The following is a 19,905-nucleotide window of genomic DNA, read 5'->3' on the forward strand; positions in this document are numbered from 1 at the left end:
CCATTGAATATATATCCTATGTGTGTGGATATATGTGCACAGGCATTCCTGGGTACTGCCGTTGTAAAAATAAGTCATTCTAGTTTCATTAAATATAATGCCGATTTAGAAGTGGAAAATGAGTAAAAAATTGCTCTCTCAGGGCTGATTACTGGATGCAGGTGAGGAATTGTGAGATACTAATCTCTGTAGAACCATTTAAAACATTTAGATTGTGAGAATATAATTGTTGAAAAGAATGTTGAACACAAAATAAAGCCCTTTGTACTTGAAATTTACACCAAAGCTCTTGCTCAGTGCATAACAAAGAATATGTTCTTATTCCTTACACATGGACTGGCAATTATGAGAGGGTAACCTGACCGCATTTTGGAAAAATTCTCTGTCTTGTTAATTTGATTTTTCAGAGAATCCTTCTTCATAATCGCTGAAGATATTGAGACTTTCTATCCACTTCATTACAAGTCTATTTTCAATATACCCAAGTTAACTGTAAGTGGATACCATTACGAATAACTACTTCTACCTAAAGTGCTATGCATATATTTTTCATGTTGCACACTGTAATTGCTTTTCTAAATGACAGTCACAAATGCCTGTGAAGCTGAGTTCCTAACATTTTGATTTTTCTAACTATCTGTTTTTCTCCTGAGATATGAAAGAAAATTATAAACAGTTAAGGGTACCAATGATGTTTAAACTTCCATGTAGTACTTTATAAATACAATGCATGCATCTAAAGTGTTCTGAGTGGCACTGGACAAAGAGAATGGGAAGACGTTTTAACCTATGAACACAAATTCTCTTAGATATACTCAGGAAAAAAGAACTATCCACATTGCTGGAGAAGAATACACATAGTGAAGACTAACCCATGTATTCTGCACTTTCAGACTGGGGCATCATGCCTGCAGATGATGAGTTGTTGAAGTCTATTCCCACACTGAAATATTTAGGATGTTGTTGATAGCTTCCCATAGGGTTTGGACTTGCCATCTGTTTGCCTTGTGAAGCTGAAGAACACTCACCAGTGTCACATTTGGCCAGCCCTAAAGCCACCGCACTGCAGTGCTGTCTAGGCATGCAGATTTGTTGTGTTGGGTTTCAACGGGATTTAATTGGAACGATCCAGTTGTAGCGTTAATCTTTTTCCACGGCGTCGCTTGACTACTGCAGCCTCCCACAGAAGAAGCTCCAATCGCGCATCCATTATGTTGTTGAAATGATAAATGAAGGTGGTAAGTGGTCAGCTGCCAAGGAAGACCGTCTGTCCTCTAGGAAAGTTAATTGGGTGCGTGCACAACGATGCAAAAGTGGCTGTCACAGAATCATAGAACGGCTTGGAAGGGACCTTAACGATCCCCCAGTTCCAACCCCCTGCCATAGCAGGGATACCGCCCACTAGATCAGGTTGGCCAAGGTCCCGTCCAACCTGGCCTTGGACACCTCCAGGGATGGGGCATCCACAACCTCTCTGGGCAACCTGTGCCAGGGCCTCACCATCCTTAGGTAGTCATAGGGTGCCCCTGCCAGGGACATCTCATCAGGCAGCTGATGGCTCACACTGGGAGCCTGAGGACCTGAGGAACCCTCTGGAGGTCCACATGGGTCTTGACCTTCATGCTGGGATTGCTCATGCATTCAGAGGCCTTTTCTCTTGTTTTCTTTAATATTTTTTCCATTTTTTGTGGTTAAACCTGAAGATGTCTACTTACTTCAGCTGTTGCTATCTCCATTTGCTTGTTCTGCATTGCCACTATTTTTTTTTCCACATACTTCTGTCAGTATTCCTTGTTCTTTCATATTGTTCTCTGTTATAGCTACATTCACTTATTTATGGAATCTTAGATCTTTACCAATGTTTGGCTATTTAATAATAAATGAAAACAGAAAAGAGGAGAGTCATCAGGCAATTGTTACCATCTCCCCATAAGAACGGCCCAGGCAAAAGTAACATTTTTCCTGACACTTAATGTATTTCACCTTTTAATAATACATCAAGAAAGCATCTGGCTCCAAAATCAGACTCCTAAAAAAATCTCTGCCTTGTTCTCAGAAGAATTGTTTCACTTATATCTAAGGGGAATGCCTAGACCTGCTAACAGGAGTGTGAGAGCAGAAATACTAGTAGAGGTAGCCCTGACTTGACAAAAGTGCCATATTAAGAATGTGTTTATTCTTAAGAATAAAGCGTCTGGGGGAATATCATGCACATGCTGCTTATGAGCAGTGTTCTCATTCCAGGTGTTCAGAGCGACGTTCATTGATTCACAGTGGGTAGGTGGGCTGCCAAGGAAGACAAAAAGGGAGAGGGGAAATGCACCCAACATTTTTTTTTTTAAGTAGCTGTTTGGGATTAAAGTGTCTTGATGAGTTTTCCAATGGATAAAGTCTGCTTTATGTGTACAAATACTAATTAGCATTTGTGGTTTATATTATCTGTATTTAGGCGTGCATTTACTGTGTTTCATGTGAAAATGTAGGCCTGTGTTTTTGACTTTTGTACAGCATTCCCATACATTGATTTTTCTCATAAAACTTGCCAGGTAGCCTGTATGTTTGCCTTCTCTGCAAGCAAAGAAAATAAGTGTACTTCCTTCCAAATGTAACAGCTTAAGCGAATGGCTTATTTCTACACGTAAGTTTTCCACTTGCTCATTTGACAGGTGTACTGCTATGGGTAGCCAGGTGTATGACTTTAGTGAGACACAGGTGTGCTTGAGTGAGGTGGAAAAATAAGTGAATAAAGGAATTTTGAGAAAAGACGGAGTAAGAAGACATCAGGAGGCTTTGGGGAGTAGAATTTTACGTGAGCAAATTGCAAGGGGACAAAGTGAAAAAGACAGAAAAAAGAATTTGAATTGAGTGATGACCAGGGCACAGATAAATATATATATATATATATATTACAAATTCATAGAAGAAAATGTGAAATTAGTATCTAAGATACTGAAAAAGAATAAAGGTGTGGATTTTTCTTTGAGCGTGTGGATGTAGATGGTGTTGAAGGACAGAGCTATGCGTTGTTTTGTAATGGTAAGCCTGAAGATGATCAAGTTTGCACTGGAGATGGATAGGAGAATATTTGGGAAGAAAGATGAGGAATCCAACTTTATATATTGTGCACTGCAAGAGGATGACATCGAAGAAATATCAGGAGGATAGCTGGAGGTGTGAGAATGTTCAAGAGAAAAATGTTGGAGTCAGAGTACTTTATACAGTCCCTAATGTAGAGCCTGGTGGCATGGGAGTGGATCAGGTTTCATGGGACTTGAGTGGTGTACCAGAAGGGAAGAGGAAGGGGCTGACATTAGGATGGTGGGAAGCCAAGGGGCAACAAGGAGAAAATCGAAGAAGCCAGTGGTAAGGCAAACGACTGGCAAAGAACATTGAAAAAGTCACAAAACAAAATGTGTGGAGAAAGTTTTGCAGTTTCTTTCCATCTGAAGGTTATTGGATTTAGTGGTACACTAGATAAGTTGGGGCTGGAAGCTTATTTATGGAAAAGCAGAGGAATTGTTTGTGTTGAGAGCTCAGAGAGGAGGAGGATGTATCTTGGAAGGTGTTACTGAAGGTGATGTAAGCAGCGCCGGTGGAGTGGGGCAGAAATGCAATCGCAGAGTATTTAAGAGACAAGAGTGGGAATTAGGAGAGTTACAGTGAAGTACACAGTTGAAAACATGCTATACGACAAGAAGAGGGTAGTCATTTCTGCAAATGAGACCCCTTGTGTTTGGAGCAGTGCATATTGAAAGATAAAATAAGGCTCTTCATCATATTAGCAAGGCTGTCCACTTCTGGAAAGTACTTGGCTGCTGGGAAATACATTTGGTTTTCCTGCCTTACTTTCAGCAAGAATAATGTTAAATAGTTAAAATTGTTCATCTCTACTGGAATTGCATACGTTTTGGAACATACTCAAAATACTATGTTGTCAATACATACAGCTTTTGGAGGAAGACTAATTAAAAGATGAGTTTCTAATGATGACTGTTGGAGTAGTGTAGCCTTTCAAAAGTAATCCCACTGACAGTAATTTCTGTGAGATCTTTTTGTTCCCATGTTGATGCCTGACGGTCTTTCAGTAGAGGCGAACTGACATATTAGAGTTTTCTGTCAAGTTCACAAAGAGAAGAAATAGAAAAATTATATATAGGTGTTTTTTTTTCCAACTTGGCCTGTCATAGTGATGCTAGATGTTAACTGAGTTGATAGGATGTGCAATATTTTGAGACAAAAACATTATTTTAAAGTTAACGGTGATTTTTTTGGGAGTTGGAAGGCTACTGGGAATAACATGGGTAGATCTGTTATGGTCATTGGAAACTGGGAACTTGGCAGGATGTCCCATGTATCCACCTGTCTGCAGGTTGGATAGTTTTGTCTAATTCCTTACAGATACGTTACAGATATGTACAGATACGTTTGTTTAACGTATTTTTGAAAAGTGCCATTAGTTCAGAGTACACAACCTCTCGTACATAGCAGTTGTTCTCTTTATAAAGTTTTTTCTTAAGGCCTAAACTAGACCTGGTTTTGGTTTAATTTATTTTGTGTGTGCTTTTCATGGTAGTTACATCGAACGAGTTACGTTCTCCCTTTTAGTACCTTCTCTGTACCTTTGTCTGTTCTCTTGATAGGATAGGGGTAGTGCGGGATTTTGTTCTGCTTTCAGAACTGAGATGTGGGTATCTTCGTATGGGTACCTCAGCGTGCTCTGGGTGAGCTCCCATTGTGTTCCTCATACTATGGGCTTGCTTGGGCTGCTCCTTGAGCCAACCGAACTTCAGCTCTGAGTTAAAGCCTTGGGAAGACTGGAGCCTTGCATCCCAAATAACAACCGAGCTCAAAACATCCGGGACTCTATACTGAGCCTCTTAACAAAAACCCCACTGATATCCATAAACTGTAAAAGATGCACTGTTAGGGAAGTTTATTTTGTGCATAATTTATTGTGCTCGTGGATATAAATGCATGTACTTAAAATTTGGCATTCTGCCTTGGCAAATAGCTTATAGATAAAAGAAAGTGTATTCCTGTAATTCTCCTCGTACGAATCCTAGTCATTTCAAGCATCTTGAATGGAGCTCGAAATATAATTTCCTATCCTTAAAGTTTTGAAATGAATCGAGTGATTTTCCCCCAAAGGTAGCTGTCCATGCAGAGCAGTTTCTCCTGTGCATGCCACAACAAGAACTTGTGCTTTCGAATTGACGGATGACATCATTGGCATCTAGAGATGTGGGGAGTTTGCAAAGCATTGCTTTTGTATTTGCTGTATTTGCTGGCTGGGATCAGATTGAGTATTAACTTTCAGCTGATTTTTAATAACGTTGGCATTTAGAAGGACAAGTAGTTTTCAGACTGGAGTTCAGAAAGTTAAAACGTGCACGACTTTCGAATGTGATCTTAATTCAAATCTATACGTCTCCTGCTCCTGGCATCTTCCCATGATTCTCCGGAGGAGAGAAGGAAAACATATTATTTTAAGGAGTATTTGGTACTTATTAAAATTACACATACGCCCGCCTTCAAAAGAATCTTGATTTACTGCAGGTTGTTCATGTGTCGCATGCGGACATTTTTAGAGAACAGATTTCTTATCACTGTGAACAGTGAATGGCTTCCGGAGCTCCACGATCAGGGAGCAAAAAACGTTATATCCCTTGTAAAAGGTAGGAAACCATGAAATCTATAAGCCGATTTGGCAGAAGCAGCGCGTGTTGGTGCCAAGATTTGGTGACTGACCCACAGTTTCCTGTTTTTAAATCTATTAATTGATTCGCAAAGAGCATCTTTTGGAAACAAGAACTCCGACAGCCTGGCACAGGCTGGAGCTCCGCCAAGACTGCGCGGGAAGGTTGCCATGCTGGGAGCGAGCGAGCGAGCGAGAGAGCGAGCAGCCGAGGAAAGAAAAAAAGGCAAGACTTGGCACGGCTCAGTCAAATCAGCTTCTTTTGTCTGCTTTCTCGGCTTGAGCTTCGGGAAAGAAAACCGTCCTGGGGTACAGAAAAACTCAGAACTTTCTGGTTTTCAAACTTAGCTAGCTTTTTAAGTCTCTTGGGCTGTCTGAAAGTGGTGGTACATGAAATGATGCTCAGTTGCCAGTGATAAGAGAAATAAAAGACTTCTTTAATGAAGCCTCCACAATGTCAGTTTACACATATGGGAAATGCGATATTTGATTTTTTTTTTTGTGTGTCTGATTAAACTGTAAGGGAGCCGAGTAACTTGGAAGATTACAGAGGGAATACCTCAATAAAGAGGGAGAATTTTCGTTTTCTGCAACAACAAAAAAGTTTTCATCGACACGAATGTGCTTTAAAACCAAATCTGACCTCCTTCGGAATATGTTCAGAATGGGAATTTCGGCGTTTCTCCCACGTGTGCTACAGATGCTAACTTTTAATGGAACGTCCTTAAAGATTTCATCTGACCCAGCAGTGGAGTAAGAGTAGAGGGAAAGTTGTGACATCTTAACATAAAAGTAAGTATGTTCTTAAAGCAACAATATTTATTTTTGCTGCTTCATGCTGTCCTAGCTCCATCTCCCAGCTATTAGTGACAACACTGAAGACCAGCAGGGCAAGCCGAAGACACCCAGACTACGCCTGAAGGGCAAAACAAGAAATGAGAGCCTGGTTGTTTTGTTGCTGCTCTGAAGCATCTCTTCCAGAGCATCTCAGTAGAGAGCACAGGAAATTGCTGAATTTTCTTCTGTTGGAGGAAATAAGGGGTGGAAAAATATTGACTTCTGCCAAGTGAGGAATGTTTGAAGATGACAGAGCTGGATTTGAACTGATGACACTGGATATAGAAACTTCAATTTGTAGTTGCAGTACCTGTTTGCTGTCAATTGTGAAAAAATCTGCTCTTTTTTCATACGTGGATTAAAAAAATCTGTGACGACTGAAGCGTGGATGTCTTTTGATTTCAATAAAATTAAGGACCTAGAAATCCATTGTTTGTTTTCTCCAAGGGTGCCTGGATTTTCAGTGAGACAGGTACCTTATTTCTGATTTCATAGGAACAAATACTAGTATCCTGCCTATTAGGCCTGGATGTGGTTGGATTACACTACTTCTGCTGTGACAATCAGCATTATTATTTCAGAGAGTAACTGTAAGGCATAGATTTTTATGGATCGTCTTCTCTTATAGTAAGTATCATACTATCCTTAAAGAATAGATCGTTCAGCCTGTAAGATGTGTAATTTCTAACGTGCTGCAGAAGTACATTTCCCTAATTCTTCTTGTATGCTGAAGAAAAGTAAGAAACAACATTAATGAAAAGCATTTTTGCAGTGATGTGTTTTTATTTTAACCTGTACATCATGGGATTTTGATTATTAGACCACAGAAATAATTGGCCTTTTTGATTATGGGAAAGAGCTTACTTAATATTAAATTAAATTGGTTTTATAGCAAGACGTGTCAGATTTTTACTACATCAGTGAACCTTTTGAAAGATACTATAGCTAAATAGTGGTTAAGATGCTGTTGTGATTGCCATGTGATTTACTGAAGCCTTTTAATATGGTTTGTTAGTGATTTTTGAAGAAAGTGTCTCCATCAAATGATCTATCTAGCTTATAAAAATAACAATCCTGTCTTTCTAAATTGTTGTATTCTACACAGAATTGTTAAAATAGGCACCCGCAACAGATTGCAAATTGATTACGCAGTGGAAAGGAAAGGTTTGAGTGAGTCCAGTTTTGCTTTCTGTGTGGGTAGCTAGTGTGTTGTTCATTCCTGCACAGGCATTAACATGTGATGTGATCGGGGAAACAGAGCTGTGATGGATGCAAGTTTGCACTCCGAATACTATAGTAAGTTTGTCTATCTGTGTACTTATTCTGAAAGGAATTTCCTGTATTTCTCTGAAATACTATGTAGTCTCAAAGCATGTGCTATTTTCTTTAATTACCATATGTTACGAGAAATATTTTAATGGATATTCCTATTAAAAGTAAAAAACAAAACAAAACACCAAAAAAAATTGAAACCAGTTATTGTGGTTCCTCTAAGTGAAAACAAACTCTAAATATTAGAAGAATAACCATATTTTCTTTCCTGAGGATTTGTATAAATTTCATAAATGATTTCTCAGGTTTTAAACATGATCAACATGTGGGTCTTTGCAGTGCATTTACAAACGGTAATGTTTGTGCAAATGCTCGAACACATACTGCCACTGAAGTTATTTGGAAAGCAGATACTACAGTTTTGAAAATTTTATTTTTCTTTGAAATGTCCAGTCAGGGCACTTTGTTTTCTTAAATGAGATGTACACTATTGCAGATTTCTTTTGGCTGGCCCACATAATGAGGAAAGTATTTTTTCTTTCTTTTAAAGGTACACCTAAGTCTTATTTTCATAAAATATCCCAATTTGGCAAATGAAAATCAAAATTTGAACTGCATAGCTTGAACTGTTGGGTTTGGAATGTTGATGGAATTGTATGAAAATTTACTTTGTGGGCGTAATTTGATGTGGTTTGTCATGTCTGTGTATTTTATTTAGGAACTATCATAATTTGGAGATTTCTGAATACTTGAGTCAGATCATTCATTATCACAGTTCATTTGATCCTTAATTTTTGGTTAAGGTTAGTAACTTCTTAAAGGAACAATTTTTGTTTAATTCTTAAAAATCATTAACAGATTGATTAATAGTATTGAGTTGAATAATTAAAAATAAAAAAAGTAAAAAATTAAAATGCCTTCAGGTGATATATTTCAGTGTGGAGGTGAGGATTAAGGTTTAGGATTTTATTTGATTTCTCTTATTAAATTACAGACGCTTAATATTATTTAACGTTTCATACTGTAAAGGGCCTGTGTCTCATCCCCATGCATGGTTGCAAGATTGAATTGAGCGCTTACTGTGAACCAGTGCGTTTATAGGACAGGGAAGAGAGAGGCAGTTCCTCCATGTGACTATAGATTTTGCCTAAATATGGCTGTAGGGGAATAATGGAAGTGTTAAAGTGCATGCAGACTTATGTTGTTTTACATAAAATGCCTAAATCCATGGAAAATGTTGAAGATTGCCTCAATATTCTGTGCATGGTGGGACTCCAGATCCTGCCATTGGCGAGGTGCTCTTGTCTTGGTAAATGGTAAAAACCATTAGTGCATTGCTAATATTTTAACCGTAATTGCAGGAAATCAGGGGAGGTTCAGGTTGGACATGAGGAGACATTTCTGCTCAGAAAGAGCAGTCAGGCATTGGGACGGGTTGCCCAGGGAGGTGGTGGAGTCACCGTCCCTGGGGGTGTTCAAGGGAAGGTTGGACGTGGTGCTTAGGGACATGGTTCAGTGGGTGACATTGGTGGTAGGGGATGGTTGGACCAGGTGATCTTGGAGGTCTCTTCCAACCTTAATGATTCTGTGATTCTGTGAAAGTCCAAGCTGGAAAACTGCAAGGAACCGCAGGAAGAAGGCTGTGGTATTCTCTTTCTTATCATCTACTCCTTACCATAATTTGACATCAATTTCTTCTCCAGTTGTCCGGTTGTGTTGAAAGCAAACACAGACCTTTTGTTTATTTTCCTTAAATCATTTGCCCAGTACTGTATGTGCATGTGCTGGTTAGATTCTCAAGACTGCAAACGTGCGTAGGGTATTGACTTTGGTGTGATTCCACTCGTTTATTCCAGCTGAAGGTATAGGCCACAGTCTTTATCTGTGCAATAGAAATGTTGAGTGAAATCAAAAGTCTTTTAGCGCGTAAGTGGGTTAAGTCACTTTTGTAACGAATGGGAAGCCATGAGCATCCTTAGGTGATTTAGAGAGCTGTCAAATAGGTCATGTAAATCACTCTCTTTATTGACCATTAAAGCAACCCAGGGCAACTAGTTTAGACTAAGACATCTGAAGTATAGATCTTTAACTTTCAGCGAGGTCAGATGCTTAATAAGATAGTTTACATAAAAGGAAGACTTAAAAAAGAAAAGTGACAGCAATTATCTATACAGGCTTGTGCTCCACTACAATGCAGTATTTGCTGCGCCCAATTTCAAGGTTAAGAAAAGAGGAAGCAAGGACACTAAATTAAAAGAAGACGAAAACACTAATTCGTAACATTTTAAAGTTGTTGAAATCAGAATTTCCTTGGCTGTCTAAACTCTGTAGGTCCTTCGTTTGCCAACGGTATCACTTAAGTCTAAAGGAATACTGGAGAAAGTAGGCAGCTGCTGCTAAAGCTTAATGCCAGGAGCACTGAGGCAGGAGTTGTGAATCTCAGCATCTCTCCTACCAGACTGCTGCCATTTCGGCTGAGCGTGGACATATCATAAAACAACAGCACTGCAGTCTTTGCATTGCAAGTTTTGATATCTAGGTGGAGAGACACCCTCAAAAGCAAAATAAAATAATTAAAAAAAATTGTTCCCTTCTCTTTAGTATTTTTTCAGTGAAGGTAAAAAATATCCTTGAAGATGTGAAGGAGTGGTGACACTTCTTATGTTTTCCGTATTCCTAAATATCTTGAAATTTCATTTTTTTTTTTTGAAGTTTCATTTTTTTTTTTTCTAGTTAGAAGCCTCATACACCATATAATTTTCCCAAGTATATATGAAAGGGATACTTTACACTCAAGGCCATTCCTCCTCTACCCCGGGTGTTTTTTCTATTTGATTTTGTGTTACAATTTGATTGTTTTAGTAGTGGTAAATTCAGACACAGAATAGCTTTGAAAGATTGCTGACTTCTTTTGAGAACAACATGGCAAGCTCCCTCCTTTGGCATTCAGAGTCCAGGCGGTCTTCTGCAATCTGCTGGTCCCGTTTCGTTCTTAATACCTATGTGTAAGTCCAGATGTAGTCCTCTATGAAATATAGGCCTAGATCTAAGGCCCTTGTAGAGGCTGAAGGAGATATTCAGGTCTTGACACCTGAGTTGGTCTCCACCATTTCTCCTCTTCCACTGCCCTCCTTTGCGACTATTTCTGACATAGCTCTAATACCACCTTATTCCCAGCACTGATGCTAATGTATGGTGTCATGGGTATGAAGGAAACTCTGTCTTCACAGAGAAATGGAATATCTGTTTTTCAAAGAGAATCTGTGCATTGCTTTTCCACAAACCCTAAAGTACGAGCTTACCAGAAGTTCCTCTTGGTGCCATCTTCATTCTTCTGATAATGGTGGATAGGACAAGAGCTTTTGAGGGAAATCACTTATGAACTCTGGGGAATTCAGGTGCCGAACAGCAGTATCTAGTATCATTTTAGACATCCTAGGCTCCCTGAGATGTCTCCGTGGAGCTGGCAGGTATGGCCCAGGGCATGCAACAGGAGAACTTTTGGAATTACAGCTGAAGCCAGGTGAGATGCCTTGGAGCCCCTGAAATGGTACAGGGCATCTGGAGTTGTGTTCTTCTTTGTCATTTCACAAGTGAAGACTAGATACATTTTGTAAACATTATTATTATTATTAATCAAATATTTGATTCCCAAAGTCAGTTTATGTAACACAAAGGACCGTGGCCTTACTAATAAGGTAATCTATCTCCTGAGACAACGGCAAGAGGATTCATGAGTATAGGATCAGGATTCCTCGTGGCATGTCCTCTTAGGCTTATATTTTTGTATCCTAACACCAGCCTTAACACTATTTGTTCAAGGAAGTGCATTAATTTGCATGTCTCAGATTCTTTTTTCTTTCTCTTTTCAACATGTCTGCTTTTCTCTAATCTCTACAACTTCCAGTTTCAAGAAGACTGATCTAGTTTATGGCAATTGGTTTAGCTAATTCTGCTGTGTCTCCAGTCTTCCCTCGTTCCTTTTCAGGTATTCAGCACATAAAGAAGTTTGTTTAAAAAAAAGAATTCCTTTCGCAGTGAGGGACTCAGAGAGGGTTCACGGGGTGACCAACGCATCCTTTACCTATTCCAGGTAAAGAGTTAAGTTAAAGATAAACAGTTCAGTCTTGGGCTTTAGAAATCCCAAGAGGTTGGTAAAAGTATCTGAGTACACTGTGCTTGTATTAGGACTTCTGTACTCTGCAGCCATTCTTTGCCAGCCTCCAGAGGTGTTTGTGTTTCCAGGGCAATTGGTGGTGTGGTACACGAGAGCACAAAAAGAAAATAGGGCTTGAAATGTATGTGTTAATGTGTGTGAATTAGGATCATTTTGGCCAATAGCACAAGAAATTGCAGAAATAGCACAGAAGTGCACAGTGTTGCAGAAAAGTGGTGGGCTCTGATTTCCCCCAAATATTTTGATTCAGCCAGGACAGTGGGTACTGCCAGCCTGTGCTGTCGGGGTATGGTAGGAAATGCACTGCGTACAACTTCTGGCCTGAATTAGATACCAAGAAGTATGTGTCTCTCCACCTTGGTAACCTGTTCTGAAGAACAGCACGATCTGTCCTTACTCCATGGCCACTTGTGATCAGTGTGACTGCTAATTTGCTTAGGGAAATTGTCCAAAACAGAAGACTGTCATCTCTTCTCCTAACCTCTTATTCCTGCTGACCTCGTCAGCCTATGTAAAAGTCTTGCTTTGTCTGAAATTGAAACCTCTGTAATACTGATTTTTTTATTTTTTATTTTTTATTTTTTAAATCAGAAAGTATAAAGCATCTGTACGACACTGCTCTAACAACTTGCTTATGAAGTGTGTTGAGAAAATTAGAGAATAGTCATGGAACTGGAACATCACTATTTATTCCTTATTTATCAGAAGACTGGATGGAACATCTGCAGAAACTTCAGTTTGCTCTTTTCTCAGATGTATATTGCTGTGTGTAAAGCAGTTGTAACAGGTAGAAGTTTCAAACATGGGATCCCATACTAGCAAGCTGTTATTGGGGCTATTAATATACGTTCATCATAGTATTAAACACAGAATGGTTTGGGTTGGAAGAGGCCTTAAACATCATCTAATTCCAACCACCCTGCCACGGGCAAGGAGTTTGATTTAATCTTTCATATTAATTACTATTAGAGGAATGAGAGGAGAGGGATACAGAAAACATTGTCTATGATCTTGCATCAAAACGGAGCATTTCCTTACCTGTGCCTGTAGACAACACACTTAACAGTTTTCCTGATATGTCACAGGGGTTTAATCCCAGTTTCCGTACTGCAGAATGCCAGCTTTTGCTTTCCACACTGATAGATTTCCATTGGTATTGATTTTACAAAGCAAGCCATCATCCCCGTTACATCTCAGCACAGCACCAAATGTGCAGGGGAAGAGTGCTTATGCGAGATGAAAGGCTTTTATGTGGATTTTGTTTTGGATGCCCCACAGCTGTGTTTTTTCCAGTCCCACACACAGGAATAGGAATGAGGTCTGGTTTGCTTGTTCATCTAAAACATAGCCGAGTGCAAACGGAGAAGTCTCCGGGGTCCTTACTTCTACGTAGGTAGTACAGTGATGTGATGTCTCAAACTTTTATTTTCCAGTGACAGTGATTTGGTAACGTGGATTGCTGTCCGTTTAACATTAACGTTTGCACAGGCTCTGCGGAGAGGACACAGACAAACGCGTATAGTCAGGAAAAGCATATTCAGAAAACTCTTAATAACGTGTTTGCAGCTTTTTGATAGAAATATTTGGAACTGAGCATCAGAGGATAGGAAGTTTTGCACTGAATTAGGCAGTGTCCACTGATAGAAAAATCTTCTCCAAGGAATGTATTGCAGCATAGCATCAAAGGCTTGTTTTGGGAAGTTGCCGTGTTTGTAAAGGAGCAGGGTAGAGTTTGCTGCCTGGCTTGCCATGAATTTATGTTGTATCCTGTTCCTGGTTGGAGAGCATTGTGTTGTTCCGTCCTTGGTTATGGATTTACGAATTATGTTCACTGTCTTTCAAGGAGAGCACAACGTGCTGCACCCCATATTGAGGAAGCAGGGTGGATTTCAGAGAAGAAAGGGAGGACCTTTTCTTTACTTGTAGCTATTATTTTAAAAGGCTTGCTACGGATAATGTCAGGTATTTGCAGTGTGGGAAGTGGAGTAGAAGCAGTGGATGCTCTTGGTTGTTTGCTTGTCTGTTGTTATACAAAGACAACGACACCACCTCGCACAAAGCCTCCCCAGTGCCCTGTGCTGGGATGTTTGTGGTTCCATGTGAGGTTGAAGCAGCCGCACAATCCTTGGTTGTGAAAGCCAGAGCAAGCCAAGCTCCTTGGCTACAGCCAGCTGTGATTCCAGGAGACAGCCAGTGATGACGGAGGATTTGCCTTCGGAAGGCAGGTGTTTCTTCAGAGATTTGTTGTTGGTGGTGCTTCAGGATAAGAAAGCAGAGACGGGATCATTAGCGGTGTGCAGGCAAATGCCGTATGGAGCCTGCTGCCAGCAGCGGCACGTTGCTGCAAGTGCTCTGCTCTTTGCACGACAGCTAACACTGGCTTATTTCTGCCGTTAAAAGAGGCCAGCACGTGTAGTACTTTGTCCAGAGCTTTATCTAGCAAGCGAGAATGTTGTAAGAGTAATCCCGTATGGCTGCATGCTGACCTGGTGCCAACATATCCGTCTGTGGCACTATCCAAGGAATTTGGGCATGGGTACCTGGTAGCAAGCTGGGAACCAACCATCATAACCTATAGACAAGAGGTTTATGGTCTCCAGACAACATGAAATTACATATAGGTGCCTTTCTATTAAATTTAGTACAGTTGTGATGCCTTTGAGGAACTTGAGATGCTTTCTTCTCACACGGTTACATTTACGGTTCTTGTTTTCTGTTTTTGAGCTCCTACATTTTGTACTACCCAATGTAGTAACTTTTTATAAAGGAGTTTATGCAACGTCTGTATTCTTTTTTTTTCCTTTTTTAAGCTATGATTAAATTTGTAACCTCTAGCATTAGTGTAATTTTGAATTTAAGATATATTTTGCTATTGTAATAAGATACATTTTCTTAGTGTAAAGTTTTTCCTTTCATATGGATTCACGCTGCACAATATAATTCCTTATATGCTGTAATAACACTTTTCTGTATAAATTAATCTGAAAGGGCAATGTTAAAAGTTGTTATATATGTAGTGAATGAACAAGTTGGAGGAGAGAAAGCAATATGATTCCCTGCAATACTGTCACACTATCTCTTCTGTAAATTGCTGTGTTGCGGGAGGCTATTGTGCTACTTACTTTTGTAGTTGGGAAACATTTTATTTAATTCAGATGCTGACATAATGAGTGCTCTGCTGTAATGAATATTTGATGTGCTTATGTTAATGTAAATGCACAACTGGCTTGCCAGTTCTCCTCAACCATTATAACTTTTCAGAAAACAATTTTGAGAGTGATGCAGTTTGTCTGCACGATGCATTTTGATGAAAAGGGAGAATATTTTTATGGACATCTAGTTAACAACTTTTAGAATTCATTTTCTCTCGTGGTCTTGGCTGTTATTCAGAGAGATTTTAACTTGAAATAGTCTCTTTGGGCTCTCATGAGAGAATTGGGCCAGGATCAATATCTACAGCGTAGGTATGTGGGACTCATTACTCTCATTTTCCTTCATAGTCAGCAGACAGACGTAGGCACTTTCAGGCAAATTTATTCATTATATAATACAATGGTATTGGAGCCTCAGGTGGAATAGTTCCTGGTAAAACACAGTATCTTCTCATTAATTTGCTTGTGGAAGTGCTGAATTATGGCTGAGGTGCTCATAAGCAGTGAGTTTGTAAATCAAAGGCTTTCTTTAGCTTTCCTAGTCTGGACCAAATAAATATGAGCAGTAACCATGATGCTTTGTAGGCACATAACTACAACTAGCCCGTTGTGTGCCCATGTGTGTGCACGAGCGCGTGCCCGTCCCCTCTGGGTGATGCCATCAAGATGCTCTGTCCCATGGGAGACACTGCAGGAGATGGTCTGTGAGCAGATCTGGCACCTTCTCCAGGTCTTTGCCCCGTTGTTCCAGTGCCCTGCCAGTGGTAGGGCACGCTTTGGAGAACTGCACATGTTTTGGTTTGGGTTTTGGCACCGAATTTCCAGAAAAATACGGTCCAACTGGAAACAGTCCAGAGGACAGCAATGGTAGCGATCAGAGATCTAGAAAATGTAATCAGTGAGAAAGCAAATTTGAGTTGTTTAGCCTAAGGAAGAGAAGACTGAAGGAGAACATGGTAACACTATTCAGTTATGCACGAGGCTGTAGCAAATCGGAATAATCTGCTGTCTGTGCCTGTGGTGGCTAAACCAAGGCATAGTGGGTTTAAACCGTGGTAAAGAGATTCGGGTCAGATTTTAGGGAAAATGTTCAAAAGATAGGGGCAGAGCAGTACTGGACTAGAGGATCTCAGGGCCTTTGGAGCATGCATCTTTACCAGTCTTTAAACTCAGGTTGGACAGACAGCTGTCAGAGATGACAGCAGGTTACCCTACCTTGAGACGGGTCTACATTTTCTCTTTAGAACCTCCACATCTGTTTTTTATAAAATACATGAAAGACGAGAGATAAAATTAGGTCAACAAGGATGCTTCTTCAACAAACCCTTGTAACATTTCTAAAACTGCGTTCCGCCAGCTGGACTCGCTCCCAATTTGTTCTGCTTCCCAAATGAATCCCTTCGGTGACTGTTACGGCTGCCGAACGCTGCAGCCCAAAGGAGGCGAGGCTGGAGCAGCTCCGTGCCCGGAGGCACAGGCAGCACCGTGCACACGGGTGGCCACGCCACGTCAATCAGCAGAGACAGAAGTGCTCAGCATTCGTGCAAACAAACGCTATCGACGGCCTCATCCTGCTCACTTCTGTTGAGAAGGTGCATTAATGGGAATCCTGCACAGACATAAAACACAGATCCCTGCAGGAGCTAGCACGGACACGCAGTCTATCCAGTATGAGGCCAGTATTTCCCATGCAAACTTTCAGTCTGTTTTCTTACTCTAATTTGCTTTAAAAAAAAAAAAAAAGTTTATTCTGTTCTCTCTTATCCTTTTCATACATGAAACTCTGTAGTTCCTGCACCTGACGATTATACTGACCCCTATCATGAATGCAGACGTTCTCAGTGATCCTGACCGCACACATTGCTTCCTTCTGGGCTCTGTGTTGGAAGGTGTGAATTTTGCATGTTTTATTTTCCCTTGACTGTTTCATCCTCTGCGATCAGGCTCAGTCCCGGTGGCAGGAATTATGCGTGATATTACTGGAAAACGTTATGACTGACCGTGTCTCGTAATGAAAGGGCACGGTGTTGTGCCCTGGAGTGGCCAGGCTTATATTTGCTTTGTGAATTCCTTTATAAGAAGCTCATTGAAACTAATCTTCTGGGTATTCAGCAGCCAAATGTAGTTTTCAGATGAAAAATTATTTTTAACATGATCAGGTAGTGAGAAAAATCAAAGAACAAGACATAAAAGGTAGGAAGAAAAAAAAAAGTAAAGAAAGGAGGGATACGAACAAATGTTTTTAGGTGAGGTCTTCCGAGAAGTGCCTACATAGATGTTTTCTGTGTTCACCTTTCTCTTGCTATTAGGAACAGAAATCTGTTGATTACAAAAAGTTGCGTTACTACTATAGCATTGATTTCCTTTGCCCTGCATGCCTGTGTAGCAAATGAGCAGCCTTTTATGCTGACAGAGAAAGAAGGGTTTTTCATCTTTGTCCTCTACTGCTGTGGTCTGAGGGAATCTAGCCTATTAAAATAATTTAATTTTGGATGACATTTTAAGTGTCAGTAATCCTAACTGTATTGTTATTGCATATCAGAGTTACTTGCACCCTTTACTTGCTTGGTTTTGTAGCATATTTGAAGTTTTCATTTTGTTTGGTATAAACTTGTTGTTTGTTTGCTTTGGGGTAGCTGCAAAATACTTCTAAGCATTTCTGATTCCTCACTTACTGATGTGTGTTTTTGAACTTATCTTTCGCATATATTTTTTTTTTTATAAGAGGAGGAGTGTGTGTGTCTGTACAAATGTATAAATATATGTGTCTGTGTGTAGTGAAAGTAAAACGTTCTGCTTGTGTGCCTCTCTGAGATAATTAAATCAATTACAGTTTTCTTTATCGTCATCGGATATCATAGAGCTTGTTTGAATAATGTTTTTGGTCGTAAATTTTCCAGACGCTCTGGTATTCAACATAGTTTGTATACTTGTTTAAGTTTTGAGTGACATTTGCATCAAAGGCTCTGTAATTATTTTATTGTAAATCAATGCAGTTTAATTAGTAATAGATAAAAATGAGACAAACGAATTTGGAAAGTCCTTGTCTGCCCACCCTGTAGAAATATATTTATGCTGGAACTTGGAGTTTCTTATGCTGTCTCTAATTCACTGTTTTCCTAAAAAGTCACTTCTCTTTTATGTATAAAAAGTTTATAGATTTAGTTAGCTAATGCAGTTATTGGTTTTAAAATGTGCTTTTAGGCTTCACACAGTCTTTTGTGTAATGCTGTTATATATGCGAGTGGGGAGCATGCTGCATGCTTAACTTGCCTTTCAGAAGGATATGTGAAAATAAGACGTGGTATTTGCATACCTTTTAGGATGAAACCAAAAATCCTGTGAGGCACAAGTGTCAGATATCTGATGGAAAACTGAACGAACTCCCTATGATCCTAAACACTGATGAACTGAAAAGCAGGACCTTGATTTGCCTAAGAGAATCGCTAGCCCCTTCGAGTACCAGGAAGGGGACAATATTTAATAGGGAACAGCCTGAGAAAAGGCATAATTTCTTTTGGCATTTCACCTAAAGTGCATGGGTTTCGTCCTACCTTTTTCATTGGATGTGTTTGTGAGTGTGCATATAGGTCTGTGGCGTGCTACTTAGCATGCATGAATTGGAGACTTCTGGCTGTGGTTTCATCCATAACTTCAGCTAATGTCATGCCTCCAAATGCTTCTCATTCTCTTTAAGGGTACTTTGAGATACCATCAGCATGAAAAAGTCCTTCCTGCTACTGAATAGCTGTGAAGCTTCACTATGAAGGTCTCTCCTTCCATCCTGCTTGCATCTTTCCCCTTTCAGAAACATTTACATTACTCCCATGTAGATCCACTTGTAGCCCTGGTGCCTAATGCTGTGGCATCGGGAACAAAAGCAGTGCGGTTGGTACCAGCAATATGAAAGATGATACGTAGCCGTGGATTTATGTCGAAATATTTTAAATGACATTTATTTGCTCTTTCATTGTTTAGAAGGTAAAAGGAAATCTGTCCCACACGAAATTGCATCTAACTGCTACTAAGAGCTTTTATTAAATTTGTGCTTCATTTAATCTCCTCACGTCTCTAATTTTACTTGCTTCATTTGTACTGGCCACGCTAAAGGAGGTGATGATGTTTGTTTATTGATCACAGTACCACTCTCCCCTTCACTGTAACGAAACTCAGTAGACCTTCACTTAGTAGCATCAACATCTGAGTTAATTTTTCTCTTGCTTTCCTTTTTATTGAGAATTTATGTCTTCAAACATTAGTGAGGTGGGCATGGGTCTCTCCTCCCAAGCACCGAGAGACAAGATGAGCGGAAATGGCCTCAAGTTGTCTCAGGGGAGGTTTAGGTTGGATATTTTGAGACATTTCTTTACTGAAAGGGTTGTGCGGCATTGGAACAGGCTGCCCAAGGAAGTCATTGAGTCACCAGCCCTGGAGGTCTTCGAAAAATGTGTAGATGTAGATGTACAAAGCCAATGATACACCTGAGAATAATACAGTTTTATGTGTCACCTGCAGATTACTTATGACAGCCTTCCACGTGCTTTGGTGGGTCCACTAGTGGTTCCACATGGTTTGGGGGCCATGATTTGGAGAACCTTAGGGTAAAATCCTTGTCCAAGGAAGTCCAGTAACCCCGTGTAATGGTACAAGGACTTTAATATTGGTGCGTAGGCTTCCTACAGTATCATTTAAATATTTTTAGTACTAATTTAAGAATACCGCTTAGCAGTTTTGTATAAAATCGGCTTTATATAAAATTAAGTGGCTCGGAA

The 19,905-nt window shown here is 39.9% G+C and overlaps 1 protein-coding gene across 4 annotated transcripts in view; it reads left to right on the forward strand.

Annotated features, from left to right (window-relative positions):
* Positions 1-19,905, forward strand: part of MSRA (methionine sulfoxide reductase A) — a 275,276-nt gene that overhangs the window by 18,658 nt on the left and 236,713 nt on the right. Inside the window, exon 1 of one of the 4 annotated variants that reach the window (XM_083831272.1) lies at positions 5,591-7,159. The exons of the other annotated variants lie outside the window; for them this stretch is intronic. The gene's annotated coding sequence lies outside the window, so the exon portion shown is untranslated. Of the gene's footprint in view, positions 1-5,590; positions 7,160-19,905 lie in introns of those variants that run through there. 4 annotated transcript variants of the gene reach the window in all.

Source organism: Anser anser, assembly GCF_964211835.1.
Source record: "Anser anser genome assembly, chromosome: 3".
NCBI classification, from domain to species: domain Eukaryota; kingdom Metazoa; phylum Chordata; class Aves; order Anseriformes; family Anatidae; genus Anser; species Anser anser.